Consider the following 21,463-nt stretch of genomic DNA (forward strand, 5'->3'; position numbering starts at 1 on the left):
GTGATTTCGGAAGCAAGCGCAGATCTTCAAACATTTAATTAACTAACAAACAATGCAAAATACAATGTGGCAAAAACTAACCATGGAAGCATGGCCAAAAGCATATATAGACATTAACATGAGACAAGGAAAACAGTACAAACAGTGGCATATATACTAGAGTGCTCATTAACCGAAACGTAAATCAGGTGCAGGTGGTCATGTGATACTGATGAGTATGGTGCAGTGGCTGCTGGGAAATGAAGTCCAGAGTTCCCTCCTTGATACATGACACTCTTACTCTCAGGATAGCAGTAACAATGAAAAGGAAGTGGCATGTTAGTGTGTGTGCTGCACTAGTTTCTGACAAACAATCCATCAACCAAAAATATCCAGCCAATCACAGTCAGAACAAACTCTGACCACTGATGAACTGTACATAGCAATATACAATATACTGTACATAGCATATCTACCATGTGGGGAAGTCATGGGTTTCATTTAAAATCAAAATAGTTATATCTGTTACACTAATTCTACCTTTACGTATTGTTAAGGCTTCACTAATATCATAGCTAAGCTACATTAAAGGAAAAATCCATCCTGAGTGACTTGTATATTAATCTTTATAATAAACAGGATCATCAGTGGCATGCTAGATTAATTTTGTAATGAAATTCTGAGTTGACTTTTTAAATTTAAACTATCATCAACTTTTCATTAACACGTTGGTGTATTTTCCATTTCATTAAAGGTTTCTTACATTAAACGCAATGCCATTCGACTACCTGCTCCCAGCTGCACCAGTGGGATTTAGCCGTAAATTCACCTCTACCTAAAGAGAGCGATCCAGTAGTGCTTTAGTCCTTTAGGCTGTCCGGCTCTCTCATCTCCTTATCTGTTCATTCTGCTTTAACAGATCAGATTTCAAAACTTCAACTTTCATGCTAATACTGCCATCAACATCATCACACATCATCACAATGTCATCTCGCTAATCAGTCAAGTCTCTGCCGCAACTCACAGCTCCGTCGTATAGCTGCACTGCATTCTTCTACTCTGGAACTATGCTGATTTCTCATTAATATGACATTGCATGTTGCTGGAGATTGCTGAGTGATGAGAAGCTCTTAATCTTTAGTTTTTCTGATTGATATCCCTTATGTTTGCCATCACTGAAACTCTTTCTCATTATTAAATGCCATTGTAACTGCACTAGCAGTGTCCCCCTGTGATGTCAGCGCAGCCGACCACTGCTAACTTCTCATGGGAATAATTTAAATACAAGTCCACACAACAAATTAGAGGCAGAAATCACTGACCACATGTGTTTCCTTTAACGCTCAAAAACAACTCGGAGAGAATTAATCTAACTTAAGGGTTTGGATCTGAAGCTGAAACACAGACACACTCAGATTTGTACCGTCATACATAAAGAATACATGCAGTACACTCTTTTTCTTCTACATACAGAGCCACATTTACACATCCAAAACAAATCACAGATTAAGCTAAAACGCAAACCATAAATAGTCTCTTGGTCACGAGCAGGTTGTTATGAGCTGATCTTCAATTTATTTGTTTCAGATCTCTAAGGACGAGCAGCGTGATCATGAAAAAACGCTATACATTTCTCTTCCAAAACATGGCATCTCAACAGAGAGAAGCAAGTCCAAGAGAAAAAGAAAGAAGGAGAGAAATCAGAGAGGTAAATCTATAAATATGGTGCAAAATTTAGTGAAGTAGAACAGCAACATGCAATGTGTTTGAATTCCGGGGAACATGGCAAAGCAAAGCATAAACTTATCACCTGCAAAACCTTACATTATTTACACTTCAAACAGTTTCACTTGGATCCATCATTACTCCTTTTCATTCTTGGAGAAATTAAAAAAAAAAATAAAAACAGACAAAGAGAGAGATGAGATGGGCACAAAAGAAAGTGTAAGCCCTTTCTTAGATAATTCATTCAGCTAATTTTCCCCTTTCCTGCTCACATTCTCCAGCATCCTATTGGTTGGCATGTCGGAGGACAATTGTTTGTGATTACTATATTGGAGCTGCAAATGATCCAGAACTTCATAGACAGTTAAACACAAAAATATCCATAATCCTCTATTTCAAATGAGAAGACTACTGGAAGGACTCTTCTGTCTAATGTTCACCGTTAGCAGGCTGCTGTGTTAAATCATGTCATGTCACTGTTAGTATACTGTATATAGGACTCTTTGCACAAGTAATGTATATGATGAATAGATATTAGCATGATTGAATAGTGCAGTGAAATCACAGGGGTTTCGAGATGCTGGAATTACCACATATTCTGTGTCATATTAAACCGAAATGTCAAAAATGTTAACTTTCTATGTCAAAAAATAATACTGGGGAAACCCTGACAAACAAAAAGAGAGAGGGTGGTAGGGAGATAGTGAGAAGTGAGAGACACTGAGAAATTACAGAGATATAGAGGTAAAGATAGGGAAAGAAAGAAAACATGAGACTGGTGGAGCGGCACTGTGCAGGCTGCCTAACAGCTGGAAGCTGACAAGTGTGTGGAACTACAGCACAAGCTGGGTGCTAAATCCCACAAGGCCCCCGTGAGGCGACCCTGACCCAGCTCGCTGCCTGTACAGGGCATGAAACATGCCGACGTACACAAAACTAGCAGCACAGGTGAGAGCAGCAAATACAGTCAGCCTCCGTACAATGCTCATCCCTTTCTGTAAAGCTGTATCACTGACACCACAGGTCCATGTAATGGATGAGTTTGGGAATACGGGAGACTTGCTTTTGTTTTGGCTTTTTTTTTTGGTACTTCTTTAGTTGTTTCTACTTCAAAACACAAGCTTGAGAAGAACACCTTCCTGGAACTTGTAGATTGTAAATACAACACATATTTGGCTACTGTCAGCTGTCCAGTTTCCATGAGCCTGTGCCCACTGTAGCCTCAGATTCATGTTCTTGGCTGACAGGAGTGGAACCTAATGTCATCTTCTGCTGTTGGAAACCATCCTCCTCAAAGTTCAGCATGTTGTGCATCCCGAGATGCTTTTCTGCTCGCCACAGTTGTAAAGAGTGTTTATTTAACTTAGCTGAAACTAATCTGGTCATTCTCCTCTGACCTCTAACATCAACAAGGTGTTTCCAGCTGCGGACCTGTTTTTCCGTTTTGTGTGAAAATCCCAGGAGATCAGTAGTTTATGAAATGCTCAAACCAGCACATCTGGCCTCGGTCAAATTCACACAAATCGCATTTCCCCTGCTCTGATGTATGATGTGACCATTAACTGAAGCCGTTGACCTGTATGATATCTGCACTATTTTATGCATGGTGCTGCCACATGATTGGCTGATTGGATAATTGCACGAATGAGCATGTGTACAGGTATTCCTAATTAAGTGTATATTGTGTGCATATCTTGGGTGCACGGTGGGTTATTGGGTTGGGGGTTCCAGGGTCGGGGGTTTGATTCCCACCGTGGTCCTGTGCGTGTGGAGTTTGCATGTTCTCCCCGTGCTGTGGGGGATTCCTCCGGGTACTCCGGTTTCCTCCCCCAGTCCAACGACATGCATGGTAGGCTGATTGGTGTGTCCAAAGTGTCCGTAGTGTATGAATGGGTGTGTGAATGTGTCCTGAGATGGATTGGCACCCTGTCCAGGTTGTACCTTGCTTTGTGCCTCATGCCTCCTGGGATAGGCCCCAGGTTCCCTGAGACCCTGAAGAATAAGCAGTATAGAAAATGGATGGATGGATGTATATCTTAGTTTGCAACATGAAATTCATCGTGTACTGTAATTAATAACTGAGTTTTCTTTTCCCTACAGTGTTGTATAATATCCATAGGAGAAATACCTGCAAGTAGCATTACTTACAAAGTTGCCTTTATAAGTCACCTTTCATTATTCTCTTTACGATGACCTCAGTGGGGTCTTTTGTGACCTCATTTACCCCAAGTGAAGCCATTTCCAGTGTCCTCATAATATCCAGTTGTGTCAGACATGTATCACATGTACAGCAAAGAATACTACTACACATGCTCAATGTGGTTAGCCTCGACCTCTCCATCAGTGTGTGCAGTCACATCTAACCAGACAGTGCAGTGAACGTTCACATCATGTGTAGTATTTTGCATGTGCTGCACATCATGAAATTAATGTCAGCCCTAACTAGTAATTTCATGTCATTGTGGATTAACACCTTCAACAAAACTTTATAACAAAATGAGTGGACCAAAGTGCCTCTAAGCAACTGAAAAATGAATACAGCAAGGGTCCATTAATTTCAGTCTGATTAATTTGGTGATCTGCATATAGTGTATTTGGTGAATACAATGTTTTCACAATACCTAGCTCTTATTATTTCCACTATAAAAGTCTAAAAAAAAAAGTAACAATTAGCCATGATTGTTCTGTATTCACAATAAATTATGAATCTGAATCCTGTTATGCTTCATTTATCCACTTTCGACTAAAACTGTGTGCAATATTTATACATTATCTTAAAAACAGCCTACTAAATAAACCATAGCATGAGTAAAAATCAATTCAGTATTCAACTCAGTATTATTATTATGGCTTTTGACATCTAGTTATACTAACAATGTCTATTTCCCCCCCAATTACTCCTGCTGTAATAGAATTAATATCGGACATACATATTATAATATTGCTTTTGTTTAATTAACTTAGGAGAATTCTTGGCAGTGTATTAAGCAGCCACGCCCCATCACATCTTGTTTGCAGACAGAAATTCTCATTAACTGAGATTGTGTTATAAACCCCATTTTCCTCGAGAAAAGCTAAATACTGCACATCACAATGCATATTCTGTATCCATGGCCTAGTTTGCACCGAACTCCTCATGCAGCAAATACTGTAAGTAGTTTCGGTCCACACATCTCCATTTTATTTCTGCAGCAGACGGGAAAAATGAATCAAGGTGCTTCTCAGTGTCAGCTTAAATGGGTCTGCACAATGTGTCAATGAAGACTAAATGATTAACAGGAAGATCATTAAAGAAACATATTTTTAAAAACCTGAAGAACACTCTGCTTCTACACCAGCATGAGCGGTACTCACCTTGTCCTGAAGTTGGCTGGATGAGGATGTCCATCATAGAGTGATAAAAAATCATATTCCTCCTCCACTGCAAAAGACTGAAAGACTATCTGAATGCGGTTGCCTTCCTCTGCTACAATAACCCACGTGCAGTTTGCCCCGTTTGGGTAACCGTATGGAAAACCAGGGCTTTCAATGGTCCCATTCCTTCCTTTTAACGTCCCACCACATGTATATATGAAACCTGTAAGCACAAAATGAGAGACACACAGAAACAACAAACATTATGGAAATGTATTTTCAAAGGCACTGAAGTAACTGTAAAAGCTTAATAGAATATATGACCACAAACATACATTCAGAAAAGGTTTATTTTGTTCACTAACCCGCTACAGGTTAGGATGTATGGTGAGGCACTGTAGAAAGTAAATTAGCTTAAAATGGTCCTATTTCAGGCTATACGGTGCACAAAACATCACACCACCAATATTATCAACATATAAAAGATGGTCATATAGTATTTTTCTATGAAAGCAGCATCACGTTGTTTGTTGAAAACCATTTTCGATGGCATGGCTTGGTCCTTGATATGGCATTAAGGTTATGTGCAATGGCTATTAATAAAAAGCATTAATGATGATGGGTAACATCTGAATTATCTCTGTATATAACTGAAATCCATTTTTAAAAATTACATTCGAGGACTTTAGAAAAAAAATACCAGTAGCAATGTTATTTTAAAATAATGTTATTTTAAAATAGAGTCAATAATTATTCCATCTCAGTAAAGACGACATATAAACAGATAATCCTCTTCACATTCCCAAAATCGAGTTAAAGGAAAATTCTGACTTGGCTTTAATCCAGCGCAACCAAAAGTATGCGTCAAGCAATTATCTCTGTTGAAAATGAAAAATTAGGTAAATTAGCCAAGTTTTAACAACAAAGTTACAGACAGATTTATTTGGAACAAAAGCTGTTGTAACTTGAGAGCATGATCAGTGAGTTGGGAAATATATTATCCCCCATTAATTCATTCAGATGTGTGTTTCCTGGCCAACAGAGAACAAATATTTTTCATGAAACACTGCATGACCAGATGGCCTGTAAAGTTTTACATAATTTTAACATAATTCGCTAATTTATTAGCTGTTGAGAAACATAGTCATTTCTAAAGGGACTTCCCCATTTTAATGGAATGCAAAAAGAAATTGAATAAAAGAAACCATAGTTTTACACCAAACCATGTGTATTAAAAGCTTGTTTAATTAGGATATGCTGCGAAATGGAAAATCCACATTACACACTTGGCTATTCAGATCTGTAGCACAGACAGAGTGTGATTGAATACTTACAAATTCTCATTTTAAAAAAAAAATTATAGGCCTACTCTTAAAGAGGCAACATTTATTTGAACTAAGCCCAAGTCCTGATGATGTAACTTGTGCTGGTGCTGTATTGTACATGGTGGAAGTGTGTTTAGGGGGAAAATGAATAAAAAACAGCCTGTACTAAAGATCTAACAGATCTAATTTTCTTGCTTTTTGTAAATGAGATTCAAACTGTTATTAAATTACTGTGTTGTTGAATATTATATCTTGGTGGCATGTCGATTTCACAGACATTTTATTTTCCTGGTCAGTTAGGTGCTGAATCAGGCTTCGGCAAAATGGTTAGCTGTTCTTAATCTACCTAACTTATTATACTGAACAAATAACTATATATATATATATATATATATATATATATATATATATATATATATATATATATATATATATATATATATATATTATCTTTTTCACGCAGTCAAGGTTATGCCATACTAACAAACTCCATATATATTGAATAAAAAAAAATTGTGCTTCATTCTATTCCATCCCAGAACCATGAGTGGTAAAAGTTAAAACATTTGTTTTCCTGGATCTGCAGGATCCAGGCATGAGTAACATTATTCTATTTTGTAGACAGGATGAGGGAGTGTCTTAAGGCCAATGTGTTGTTTAAAAATAAGAGTGAAGGATAATAAAAATGTATAAGTTATGAGTAAAAGTATAAACACAGTAAGCATTCATTAAGAGGAGAAATTAAAGTGTGAATAACGTTAACTTTAACCCAAAGTACGAAAGAAAAAATCATTCAAACACATTTTTCCTTCATTGCAAATGTGCAACACACCAGTAAATAAACAAATATACAAATAATGTTTTGTGATGGCCAGCGCAATGAGAACCAATGCCATCCCACAGCTCCAGGGTGCCTGGTTTGACCCTGAGCTCAGGTTACTGTGGGGAGTTTTGCATGTTCTCCCCGTATCTGTGTGGGCTTCCACCAGGTGGTTTCTCCCACTTCCAAAAAAACATGCTGGTCGGTGGTGTGTGTACTGTATGTGTGAATGTGTGTGTGCATGGTGCCCAGTAATGGCATGGCATCCCATTATTGGTGTATTTCTGCCCTGTTCCCAGTGTTAATATTTACTTTAGTTGATTGGTGACTCCATTACCAAGATTATATCACAGCTCATTTTTGTGTCTTGTGCTCATTCATGATTAAATCTGGGTATTTAAGTATGTTTTATGCATCACATAACTTTTTATTCAGCACTTTAGGCATGTGTAGTATGAGCTGCTAGCTGCCACTCCTTATCGCTCAAATGCTCCAACATGATTTGCTATGAAGGCCGATGACACTTCAGGCCCTAATTGCCCTGCAAGCTGCCGTGACAAATTAGCACCTACATGGTGTGAAATGAAAGCACAAGTCACTTACAGACTTGTACACACAAATACAATTTGATGAGACTTGAAATCTAGAAGTAGAAATGAATGAAGGTGTAGCCGCCTATCTAACCGTTATGATTAAGCTGAATTGAGCTGTGAACAGAATAGAGCAGCTCATGGCCATGCACAACAAAAAAAATAGATGCACTGCTGGAAATAAGTCATTTTGGGGCATGGTGACACACACATGGTGACAGGAAAGGATGATGTTAACATGGGTCAGTGTCCAGCAGTGTGTGCCTCTGGTGTTACACATGTCAGTGTTGGCATTCATACCCTCTGAAAAAAAAGCACTTTATTTCACAGGGTTCCATTTGTTTCCACAGTCTAAATAATATCTCAGCGTGAGCCAGGGTTAGAATATTATACACTACATGGACAAAAGTTTGTGGACACCTAACTATAACACTCATATATGCTTTTGAACATCCTGTCCCATATTTAGTCCTCACTTTGCTCTTTTAATAACCTCCATTTTTCTGGGAAGGATTTTCATTAGATTTTGGAGATTTTGGCTGTGGGGATTTGTGCTCATTCAGCCACAAGAGCATTAGTGAGATCAGGCACTGATGTCAGGAGAAAAAGCCTGGGGTGCAGACTGCGTGAAATGAGATGCACTTGACACAAACTAAAAATGCTTCAGAAACACCCTGGCTGCTGACTGACATGGTTTCTCATTGATCATGCAAGATGAATTGTAACTACACTACATGGCCAAAGGCTTGTTCAGTTCCCAAAGGTGTTCAGTGGGGTTGAGGTAAGGGCTCTGTTCAGGGCACTCAAGTTCTTCACTCCAACATTGGTGAACCATGTCTTAATTTCCCTCACTTTGTGCACAGGGGCATTGTCATGCTGGAACAGGTTTGTGGCCCTTGGTTGTAATGAAGGGAATTTGTAATACTGTGGAAGTGCAGGAACGGTTTCTAAGAATGTGGGCCAGAGCTCTGGATGGCCTCTGCTGTATACTGTAAAGTCGGGCTACCAGCTGAGAGACAAGCATGGAAGAGTAGAAATGACAGGCAGGTGGTGGGGTTGAAAAAATTTGTTGCATGAAATTAAAGGGAAAGTACATATCAAGTTAGATACGAACAAGGTAGATCTTTCTCCTAACCTTCAACTGCTAAACTCCATTTTGTGAACATAGACCATTAGGAGTAATTGTGGAACTACTCAGGAGGGACTTCTCTTTTATGCTCCCACAAAACTCCAATTTAAATTAATTCCAGCAGGAACCATCTTACGGTCTTAAATTTGTGACTAGATGTACTCTAAGAAGATCAGCACCCAAGAAGCTGGAAGTCCTTCTGGGATGAAAAAGATGCTGCACTGAATCTGAAAAAGTAGCCTAAGAACTCCTTGAGAGCATAACCAGTTAAGAATCTTAATTTAAAGTACTTACTAAGTTCACAAACACAGCAAGAGCAATGCAAGTTAACAAGCAATTGCTTACTCCTGCAGTTAAATATTGTAGTGATAAGAAAATAAGGCTTAGACAGAGCAATTGATTATGCTGTGGCCCCAGAGAGAGAACACCGCTAAATTACCATCTTGACCTCAGCAATGAGATTAATGTGGAGATTTAGCAGCTTGTGCCCACTTCCCTGGGTGAACTGCCCACAGTACTGAGCCCTGAATCGTCCGATAAAAAACAGAGTCACTAGCCCAGGGTCCATACATAAAACACATAATGAACAATCTGCTTAATTAGAATTTACTATTTATCATCCATGCATCCTTTAAAGAGCTAATTACTTGAAACGGAGAGGAGTGATGCACAAGGTCCACAAATATTAGCTAGGATAGATAAGAGACTCATAGAGATCTATTAAGATTTGAAGAACTTATTTGTTTTGGACATAAGGTGATCCGCTTAGTGAGGAGAATCCAACAATGTCCAACTCGGCTCAGCCAATTATTTTAGTTCTAGGCTTCTATTGGAGAGTGCTATGTGAAACACACATAGTGCAATGTGGTGAACTTAAAAGCTGGTCAGTGATTCACTGAAGCACTGGGAAGAGATTGCATACTTCTTAATGGGGGCAGTGGTGGCCTGGAGGTTAAGGCTCTGGGTTACTGATCGGGGGTTCAAGCTGCCACTTTTGGGCCCTTGAGCAAGGCCCTTAACCCTCTCTGCTCTAGGGGCGCTGTATCATGGCTGACTCTGTGCTCTGACCCCAGCTTCCTGATATGCTGGGGTATGCAAAGAAAAGAATTTCACTGTGCATATGTATATGTGACCAATAAAGACTCATTATCATTATCATTAAAACAGAGAACATTACACCTGCATGGAAGAATGGAAGAACCAAAACACTTGGCTCATGCTAAATAAAGCAAGCAAATGAAGATATTCTGAACAGGGTAAAGTTCTACAAAAAGAATTTGTGCAGATTATAAAACACAGTGATAAGATGTACTTTTCCAGAGTATCATTATTTCAGAAGCTCAGTATATTTACTCTTAGTATAATTTAGCCTCTAGAATGCCTGTTAGTAACTGTACACTGCTGTTGGTCCACAGTCTTTTTCTAGTTAATTAATCAGACAGGCCAACCTTTTAAATAATGCTGCGTACATCATCTGAGATCCAAACACCCACCATAATCATTTTTTTCTCAAGGCCAAGAGCTCAGTGCTGCCTAAGTGTTCTCTCATTCCTTCCCTCCTCCCTCTCTCCACCTGCCTTTATACTTCTTCCATTAAAAAGCTAAAGATGAACATTTAAAGAATTTTTTAACCAACATTTTCATACTGTACATTTCTCCCTTACACCTTTACTGTGTGCTTTTATTTCTACTTTTGTCCCTATTCATTCAGTCATTCATTCTCATTTTCTCTCTCTCTCTCTCTCACACCCACCCACACACACACACACACACACACACACACACACAGGTTCACACTTTGTAAGAAGTGCACAAGCGCATGAGTTCATGTTAACAGGGGCCCGTTGGAGCTGGATGGTGGAGAATTTTTGTATTGGGACCGTTCAACAAGCACTTAGGGCTGTGCCATATAGTATAGTTTATGATATACTGATACAATTCCTCCCTATGATAAGAATCTGTCATATTGACTATATACAACCCCAATTCCAAAAAAGCTGGAACGCTGTGTAAAATGTAAATAAAAACAGAATACAATGATTTGCAAATCTCAAGCTCGTAAACCCGTATGTTATTCACAATAGAACATAGAAAACATATCAAATGTTTAATCTGAGGAAATGTACCATTTTAAGAAAAAAATAAGGTAATTTTGATGGCCACAATACTTCTCACCCTTCAGAACACTACAAGTAAGATTATGGGAACCAAGAGAAGAACCATTAATTGGCATATGATACACAGAAATGGCTGCACCACACACCTTTAACATGGAGTCTGCCTTGCCTGAATTCAAAAAATGTTGCAAAAACTCAGAACTCTTGGAACGTCACAACATGTAGGATCCAACCCACGATCCCTGCACCATGAAGAGAAAAACTTCCAACGTGCTGCATACAGCTGACATGTGGATGTAGTCCTAGCACTAGTTATGGTATGAATGTCAGGTTCACACTCAGTTAAAAGAGAGCTAGCCCCAAAGGCCAAACACAAAGCTGTATACGAGCTGGGTCTGGGTGCCACACAGCACCATCCATCTGTGATAATCTGTGGGTGGCTGTGGCTCAGTTGGTAGAGCGGGTTGTCCACTAATCATAGGCAGTTCGATTCCCAGCCCGCATGACTCCACCTGCCGAAGTGTCCTTGGGCAAGACACTGAACCCCAAGTTGCTCCCGATGGCAAGTTAGCGCCTTGCATGGCATCTCTGCTACCATTGGTGTGTGAGTGTGAATGGGTGAATGAGACACAGTGTAAAGCGCTTTGGATAAAAGCGCTATATAAGTGCGCCATTTACCATTTACCATAACAGATTCTTCCAGAGTGGAAGCCCACCAATAGTCTCAGAAGCATGGGAAACCAAGGCCTCTCTGGCCATCAGGATACAACCAGGAGCATTCTGTGATTGCACAGAGATATCCTGTGTAATGTTTCCCATAACAGAGGAAAGGGAGGGAACGCATAAAGCAGACAGTTCGGCCACTCATGAGACAGAGCATCCTGTCCTAACGGGCTGGATGCCTCTGTTCTCGCAAACCACAAGCGACTTCTCTATTGCAAAAAGTTCCACTTCTGCTATCCCGAACTGCTGTCATATCTTCTGCAACACATCTGGGTGAAGCCTCTATTCTCCCAGGTGCAGAAGATCCCTTGACAGAGCATCTGCTACCTGATTGTTTAACCCTGAAAGGTTAAACCATTGCTGTCAGCAATGGTAGTCGAGGAAGAGACCAAGTTAGACTTTTGTTAGTGAGATACAGAGACTTCAGTGACTTCATGCCACCTTGATGGTTCAGGTTTAACACTGTTGAGATGTTGTCAAACCGAAGGAGCACATGATGGCCTGTCAGAGCCGGTAAGAATTACTGCAGGGTGAGGAAAACCGCACGCAGCTCCAGGAGATTGAAGTGATCCCTGGACTGAGCTGGAGACCAATGGCCAAGAACACCCCTGTGATTCCACATTGCACCCCACCCAAGGAGGGAAGCATCGGTCGTGACCGCCTCTCGACGAGAGGGAATGACACCTTGGATACACCTGACATTAGAAACTCTCAGCGAATCCATTGTGTCAATGTCTGAATACAACGGTGTGAAACAACAATCAACCGATGGCTATGTCTTTCAGGGTTCAACCGAAAACTGTTGTTCCACCGTTGGGAGAGGCATGAGGTGGAGCAAGCCCAATGGAATCACAAAAGTGGCAGCAGTCAACATCCCCAAGAGTTGTAACGACGCTCCATATGGTAAGTGCTTTCCCAGCCGGAAACGAGCAAGGAGCTGAAGAATATAGTCTACACGAGTATGTGATAGGGTGGCAAACACTGCACAGGAGTCCAGTGTCATTCTGATGTAAGTAATACATTGTGCTGGAATCAAGCAACTCTTTGCTTCGTTCACTGCAAGACTCAGCTCCTGGACATGCTTCAAAGAGGTGCCCAGAAACTACAGGGAGGTCTCAGAGTCTTCTTACAATCATCAGGCAGTTTCACCTGGGCGAGCCACACTCGGTGGCGGGCTGCCAGATGTGTGGAGGTAAGAGTACCCAGTTCACGGTGGACATCGCCCATAGTCAGAAGGGCAGTTTGGAGGAACTGCAAAACTGAGGGATCAACATCCGCTGATTCCAGTGTATCGGTAGTGGCGAGGAGTAACTGACATGTTCTCTGCATGGGTTACATAACTTACAGAAAAATGTTGTATGTCAGTACAGAAAGCAACATATTACATAAGAGACACTTTTCAGACAAAAACGTAATGAAGGCTGCTGGGATTTGCTGCAAAAAAAAGAAGCAAGTGTGACAGTCAAAGTCTCCAGAAGAACTGTGTCAGATTCTCCAAGACTGTCAGTAAAACGTACCAGCTCATTTCCTTATAAAACTGCACAAACTGCACCTGGGTCTTCTACAGTATTTAAGAAAAAAACAAAGGGACGTCACACCAAATACTGACACTGTTTAGTTTATTACTGTTTACTGCATGTTGTAGTATTTTTCTTTTAAGTAGAAAGATTTAATTTCATTATTTTTGAAGGCATCTTTGCATGTGCCTAAGACTTGTGCACAGTACTGTACATGAAACCACAAGGGTAGACTTCATGAAAGGGCCGCTACTCAATGCTCTTTTTTTAATGCTATTTACACTATCCCAGTATTTAGTAGACGACCTGACAAGATAACCATTTAACTAGGTGTTTTGGAATGCAATTTTCCACCATTTTGTTCCCAATGCTGAGGAATTGAAGCATTGTTCATTACAATTGCATTCCCCATAGTGTGTGAGAATGCTGGCTGACATGCTGCAGATGTGTATGCAGCTTCTGCTGGTGTGAGCTGACAGCTGAAGTGGTGCTACTCTGTCTTCCACGGCCCTCCACATTCAGATGGAAGAGGTGTGCGTCTCATTTTCACCTTGGCACATGGCCAGCCCTCTCCACTCTTTCAATGAGCACTGCTGTCTGACGTGTAGTATTTACAACAAAGTTCACTTCCATGCTCAGTCCACAATGTATTTTCTTACAGCTGAAAATACAGGTGAATAGTCTGGCAAGAGTTTACAGATTAAATAAATGAGAAATTTTTAATTAAGCATAAACTGGAAACCATATTTGTTTGAGTCTTTGACTTTTTTCGCTGTTACCTTGGTTTTTGAAATTTCCCTCAATATCTAAATTCACAGAAGGTCAGAGAATCGGCTACATGTGAATGGAATAATACAATTCATTTTCTAAGGCAATCCGGAAACCTCGCACTGCAAGTCATGACTCAGAATTAAACTGCATTTAAAATCCAATGCCCTCTCTTATTATCTGCATGTGTATCAGTTTAGTCCTCAAAATACTACTATCTGTGTTGGTGTTTGTATTTGAACTGGAAGTGGCCATGGCCATGGCCTATATGATAAAGGGTTTGTTCAGAAACAGTGAACACTTTTTTTATGGACCCATTATAACAAGTTATATACTTAAATTGTATATATTTGTGCACACAAATATGGCAGTGGTGGCTTAGCAGTTAAGGCTCTGTGTTACTGATCGGAAGTTCGGGGGTTCAAGCCCCAGCGCTGCCAAGCTGCCACTGTTGGGCCCTTGAGCAAGGCCCTTAACTCAAATTGTTCAAAATTACTGTAGATTTTCCAGTTTTGGGCCAAGACGTGTCAACGTGCATTCAGCCAAAGCCTTCTTTGATTCACATGCACTGAACATGAGTACAGCTAAAAGGTCTCATTTATCAACAACCATCACTGCGAAAGACCATGCAAAACAATTTCGTGCAACTGCACTTTCACCAATTCAAGTAGTTTTCCACAAAAAAGCACAGAAAACTCAAGTTGCATCACAAATTCTGATAAAACCTGCAGCAAAATCAAGACTTTTTGGCTGCAACAATCACTAAAAAACTCTGAAATCCTGTACAGACTGATACGTGCTGTTGTGTAAGGAAAGGAGACTTCTATGTCGGTGCTTTGTCTATTCTTTCAGCAGAGGGAGAAAAAGCGAGAGACTGAGAAGGGATCATAACTGTAACTGACATTGATAAAAAGTATGATGTTTTGTTCTTTAATAAATAAGAATGTGGAATTGTTGGCAAACTGACGCGGTATAAGAGGAATAAAACACTTCAAAAAGCGTTCTTATAGGAAAATAATCAAATCTGGGGAATTAATCACACCACCCTACCATTCATTACTGTTTTATATTCATGTTTTAGTCCTTGCTTAATACACGGCTTGGTGGAATAAATTATCCTGATTGGTCCGTTTCTGCATCATGCCCGTCATTTCTAAATAACGGCCCTGAATATATAAAATGATAGGATATAATTCTATTTAAGACTGGCTCCTGTGAGCGATTCATGTGTATTAGATTATATATGTTATATATATGATGATATAGTTACTGTTACTCAGCATAGCCTATTTTTATCAACATTCCAAACAAAGCCTCATTCATATTTACTTTTCACTAATTTATTACTAATCACTCATTTAAAAAAAAAAAAAAAAAAATCATTTTCTTTTCAAATAGAACACTACAGTATTTAATATAACACTTACCGTCAACTTGCACCTGCATACAAATCATAGCCCTTATGGTAATTCATAATAACACAGACCCACTCATGTTCTATTGCTTAATTAAACATTCATCAATATCTCAGCTCGTATGATGTCACCACCATATGTCAGATCTGAATCTTTTCCTTTTATCCCCCAATTAAATGTGTCCAGTGATAACTAAGACTCAAGCTATTAATGAACAAGTAACCTTTCTTTGTACCACCCAGTCTACACTGATTCACATCACTATGGATGTCTCTCAGCAATGCATAGCATATATCCAGCCCCAGCTGTCTCAGAGCAAGGACAGCCAAATTAGATGGACACAGAGAAAAAAGAGCAAGAAACAAAACTGTAGTCTCTCTGACAACAAATTATATGTGTGGGGGAAATCAGAGGAAAAAGAAAGGCCAATCAAACTGTCCATCAAAGTGCCAGTAATGCTCCTAAAGTTCAGACACATGGCAGCATGAGGACATAAAAAGTAAGTATATCACATTTCCACAGAATACTGGGTTAAATATTATGTAAACCTTCATTCTGTACCCAACACCAACATACAAAGTATGCAAATAATAATTTGTCACATTCTGCAAACCTCTCAGTGTCACATGGTTGCCAGAGGCTATTTTGCTTGCTATTGATGTATAATGCATAACTTGCCCAATGATAACTCAACATACAATACTTGGCTGTCACAAAAGGCGGTCTGATGGTTAGTCATGTATAATGAAAAAAATCTTTCATTGCATTCCAAAAACAGAACTTCTGGGCTAAAAATTACTGAGAGAACTGAATATAACCTAAATGGCCATTGTAATCGTAATCATCACAATATAAAAGATCAATCAGTGCCCATTTTTATTGAGCTCAAAGACCGAGTGTACTCCTGAGGAACCAGCCTAGAATAAGCAGAATAAATTTATAATTTATCTTACAAATATTCTGTCACATTATTGTATTTAAACCTTCAAACTATAAGAAAAATCAGTGGGTCCAACTTCTCCTCACTCTTCGTTCAGTCATTTATCTTCCTTAAGCATGCTATCCTGGTCAAGGTTGCAGGGGATCCAGAGCCATCCCAGGATTACTGCTTGTAAAGCGGGAATACACCATGGGTGCCAATCCTTCACAGAGTACCATGCATACACAAATTCACACATTCATTCACACCTAGAGCCAATTTAGTGTAGCCAACCCACCTACTGGCATGAACCCAGAGGAAACCCACATGAAAAAAGAAATCCACACAGACAGTATCTAGAGTTCAGGACCAGGAGAATCAGAACCTGGAGCTGTGAGGCAGCAATGCTGCCTGCTGCACCTTTATCAACCTTATACTTCTAACATTTCTGTTAGTTTTACTGTCATTACTTTAGAGTAATCTAGAGTAGTTACTACCCCACAAAGTTGGTACTACAAGAATGTGTGTGGGTAATGGGGATAGGAATATCAGACAGATTTGAAGCTGTGGAGTCATTTGACTGGTCCCCATGCTGACTGCCTTTTTTATGGATAAAAAGTATGATGTCTTGTTCTTTACAAAATAATAATGTGTAATTGTTGGTAGACTTTTTTTTTTTTTTAAAAGCCGCAGCAAAATCAACCATTTTGGGCCGCAACAATCACAAAAAAACTCTGTGAAATCCTGTATGGACTAGGAAGTAATCACACCACCCTATCATCCATTATTTCCCTATAAAAAGCAAATCCATAATTTTTTTTAGTCCTTGCTTAATACACTGCTTGCTGGAATAAATGATTCTCATCGTTTCGTTTCAGCATCTGAATGTCTATCTTTTCTGAATAATGGCCCTGAAAATGTATAATTATAGGATACAATTCTATTTAAAAGTCTGGGTCCTGTGAGAGATTCGTGTGTATGGGATTATTCTGCTGACAGATAGTGCTACTCAGCGTAGCCTGTTATTATCAACATTCCATACATAAGTCCAATTCATATTTACTTTTTTTTTTTTTCATTTTCCTATCAAATAGAACACTACAGTATTTAATATAACACTAGAGTAGTTACTACCACACAAAGTTACTACAACAATGTATGTGGGTAAGGGGATAAGAATATCTGACAGTCTTGATGCTGTGGAGACATTTGGATGGATTGGAAACTGAAAGAGCCAAAAAGTTTCCTTTTGGTTCCACATCAGTGGAAGGTCATAAGAAAAAATATAAGACAAACGTGTGTGTGCGCGTGTACGGGTGTGTGTGTGTGCATGTGTGTGTATTCTGACTGGTTTAGAGATGAGGATTAATTAAAGGGGCATCAGTTACATGCTGTGCATCTTTGGCAGCACTGATCGATCCTCAAGCTTCCTTGATTGTCTAATGACCCAAACAAGAGGCCCTCCAGCTGGCTGCCACAACCACACAGTCACACATGCATGTGTACACACACATCCTCCATACCTCCAAACACACTCATTTAATCAGCTCCTGTGTGTACATATACTCTTCACCTTTACCCCACGCTCTCTGTCTCTCTCTCTCTCTCTCTCTCTCTCACACACACACACACACAAACACACACAGAAACCGCATTAAGGATCATGGTTGACAGCCGTTTGTAAACAGCAGGTTATCATAAGGTCTTTGTCAGGTGATTACAACCATAATGACACAATTACATTTAACCACACACCACACAGCTGCATTTGCCTGCTTTGTATGGAGGTAGCAAGTGGTTACAATAGTTTTGAAAAGATAATGGCAAGTGAATTTACCCATTTTAGCCAATTTTGTATTTTTCTAAATGGGAAACGAATGCCTGTCTATTAGGAAATTGACTCTTACAGTGTTGAATGTTTGTGTATCCGTCTGGACGTAAAAACACTGTAGGTCATCATTTTACTGGATAATTGATTTTCTCTCTCTCTCTCTCTCTCTCTCTCTCTCTCTCTCTCTCTCTCTCTCTCACACACACACACACACACACACCTCTTTAGGTTCCTTTCATTCTCTTCATGGCTGTGTTCTTGGCTTGCAGTTATCTCCCATTTTGCCACATCTACTCAGACATAAGTGGCTGAATAGAGTCAGGAGAAGACAAATGGAGATATTGCCAGAGGGAGGAAGGAAAAAAAAGACTGCACTTACAGCAGCATGTAATGCTCATACCATAGTTTCTTAGTGTGTTTAGACAGCTTAAGTGCTCTAAATGATGTCCTCTAAATCATATATGCAGTGGATATATGTGTGGGGGGTTGGGAGATTTAACCTTCCTGTCAAAATGTAGGCTAAGGATTCGTTGTTTTGAAGAAGCTCTTTCAGTGACCTGTGGCTGAAAACACAATATATTGTGCGTTTAATGCAGAGGCGAGTGCAGTGAGTAGTGATGCCACATCACAGCTCCAGGGTCTCTGGTTCTATTCTGAGCTTGGGTTATGTTGAGTTATGACATTTATGTTATACATTACACACATTACCTCAGTTTTCTGTCATTTTCATCAGCATTCATTTATCTGCTAGCTTGTTAGCTGATGTGCCATTCAGATCTGCTCATAAAGAGAGTGATAAAGAAAAAAAATCCATCAGTGGCTTTTCCTGAAGCTCAGATTCATCTTGATAGGCAACGCTTTATCTTAAACTAGTAGCTAGCTCTGCTTACTCCAAAACAAAGTTGTTTTGTTGTTTAAGCTGGCATTAGAGCATCTCCCAAAACAAGGCTAACTAGCTTATGTTGAAAATTGTTGGAAATAACTGTCAAGCTTAGATCCAGCTAACTCTGGGGGAAAAAACAGAGGCAAACAGTTACTAAGCCATCATCTATGAAAGCCTACTGGGACAACTTAACAAATTAATGTTGTTATTCATTTTTAATGGATTATGGGTGAGGCACATATAATGTGATATTACAAAAGTATGTCAGGGTTTTTAATTGAATTAAATTTTATTTGTATGGTCCTTTTAACAGTGGACATTGTCACAACGCAGCTTTAGAGGAATCTGAATATGGATAATAATCCCAGAGGCGACAGTGGCAAGTGAAAAATTCCCTGAGATGACATGAGGAGCAAATCTATAGAAGAACCAGAAGGGAACCAATCTTCTTCTGAGTAGCACCAGATAGTGCGATTATGGTTTTCCAGCTTTAACTTTAACTAAACAACAAGAAACCTGCTCTGTATGTATCGCGGTAACTAAGAAAAAAAACACCTTCTCTCATTAGCGTTATTGAATAAATCTGCAAGATTTCTTCATTTACCATTTCTCTCTCTTTCTCTCTCGCTCTCTCTCTCTCTCTCTGTCAATGCTTTTCTCCAGCATATCGACCACAGTAAAATCTACAATATGAGCTAAGAACTTGCTTTATAATTATAAGTTTCTGCATACTAAGGGCTGAAAGGGTGTTTTTTCCATGGAAAAGTTTTTTTTTTTTGCTCCCTTGTTCAGCACTCTTACTAATGGATATTTTTCTGCACTTCTCTGTATTCTCATTAACCTCTTCTGGGTCTTGATCTTTGTGTTGAGTTATTTATGAATTCTCCCAAACTTTTCAGCCAATTTATGCCTATTGTCTGTGAATATTCAGCTTAATTTTGGTTTTAGTGGAATTAATAAGGTGCACAGGCAGAAACAATCCCTTCAGCAAGTCAACAATCACTAAACTACAATGCTATCATACATATTATGGATACATATTTGGATTTAAATGTATACTGTGAGAGCCAGCAATAATTAAGGCAGGGGAGGAATTAGATTGTATACAAACTCAGTATTAGCTCAAGATGAATTTGCACAATGGTGACAGAAGTTGGCAAAACAACATGGCGCCCAAGGTATCTTTAGCATTTAACCTGCAATTTAGAGCAGCTGGAGTGACTCATCTCTAAATATTTGTTGTGTTTTTCAGCAGGAAAGGAAATAGATAAAAAATAACTAACGTGTGAAGGATTACAATGAAGGAAATGAAAAGGGAAAAGCAAACAAGTGTAATTACAGCCCTGAATGAATTAACAGTTTTTCCCATTCCATATTCAAGTTATGTTTGCATTAATTTGACAGAAGCATCAAAGTGTGGAAAATGACCTTGGATAGCCGTTAAAGTACATACAATGAGTAGTCAGAAGGAAGGATCCACTATTATTTACTTCAGTTGAAGCTTAATTAATTCCCCAGGGATTGGTTCAAATACCAGGTTCAATTACATTTTATTGTTGTTGTGACATTTAATTTGACTCTGAATTATCTATTGTTTATTTTATCCATCAATGCGACATTTGAACTTGTCTACCGCTCATAGGTTTTTGCAAATTATCCTTTCATTTGTACGTAAATTTAAAATAAATCCATCAATGAACTCAGCTCAACTCAGCTAACGTGATATTTGTGAATGCACTCGAACAACCAAATTGATTAATTTTGAAACATCTCATTTGGATATAATTTGATACATTTAACAAAAAATATATATTATATCATTTAAACATTTTAAAAACTTTCCTACGGACCCCCTGCAATTACACCACTGACTACGTAGAAACGCTGCACTAGACGGTAGAGCAGGCAATGCATGGTGTAAGTGTATAAGACATCATTTGGGACACAACTTTAGTATTTACTCTTCGAAGCGTGTTTTCAGAACAGAAGTAATGTAGGGAGTATATCTCCCCCGTGCCACGCAGACCAACTAATCGATAATGAGATTCGTTGACAACGATTTTCATAATCGATTATTATCAATTTTATCGATTAGTTGTTGCAGCTCTAGTGTATAATAATTACCTTTGTACATGAGTTTGACTGCAGTTGGTTAAGTCTGAGCACAGTCACATGCCCCATTATTAAACGGTGTGTGGAACTTAAGTGTGTAAGTTCTACAGTGCCACGGTCAGAGTTACTGAGATCACAGTTTTTCCCATTCTGGTGTTTGATGTGAACATTAACTGAGACCTGTAACTGTATGATTTTATGTACTGCATTGCTGCCACATGACTGGCTGATTGGATGATTGCATGAATGAGCAGGT

The 21,463-nt window shown here is 39.2% G+C and overlaps 1 long non-coding RNA gene across 1 annotated transcript in view; it reads right to left on the reverse strand.

The window, feature by feature from the left end:
- LOC128600233 (uncharacterized) overlaps positions 1 to 21,463 on the reverse strand; it is a 108,172-nt gene that overhangs the window by 77,819 nt on the left and 8,890 nt on the right. The window contains exon 2 of the long non-coding RNA XR_008384535.1: positions 5,059 to 5,281. This is a non-coding gene — a long non-coding RNA (uncharacterized LOC128600233). The remainder of the gene's footprint in view (positions 1 to 5,058; positions 5,282 to 21,463) is intronic.

This window comes from Ictalurus furcatus, chromosome 24 (genome assembly GCF_023375685.1).
Source record: "Ictalurus furcatus strain D&B chromosome 24, Billie_1.0, whole genome shotgun sequence".
Classification (NCBI taxonomy): domain Eukaryota; kingdom Metazoa; phylum Chordata; class Actinopteri; order Siluriformes; family Ictaluridae; genus Ictalurus; species Ictalurus furcatus.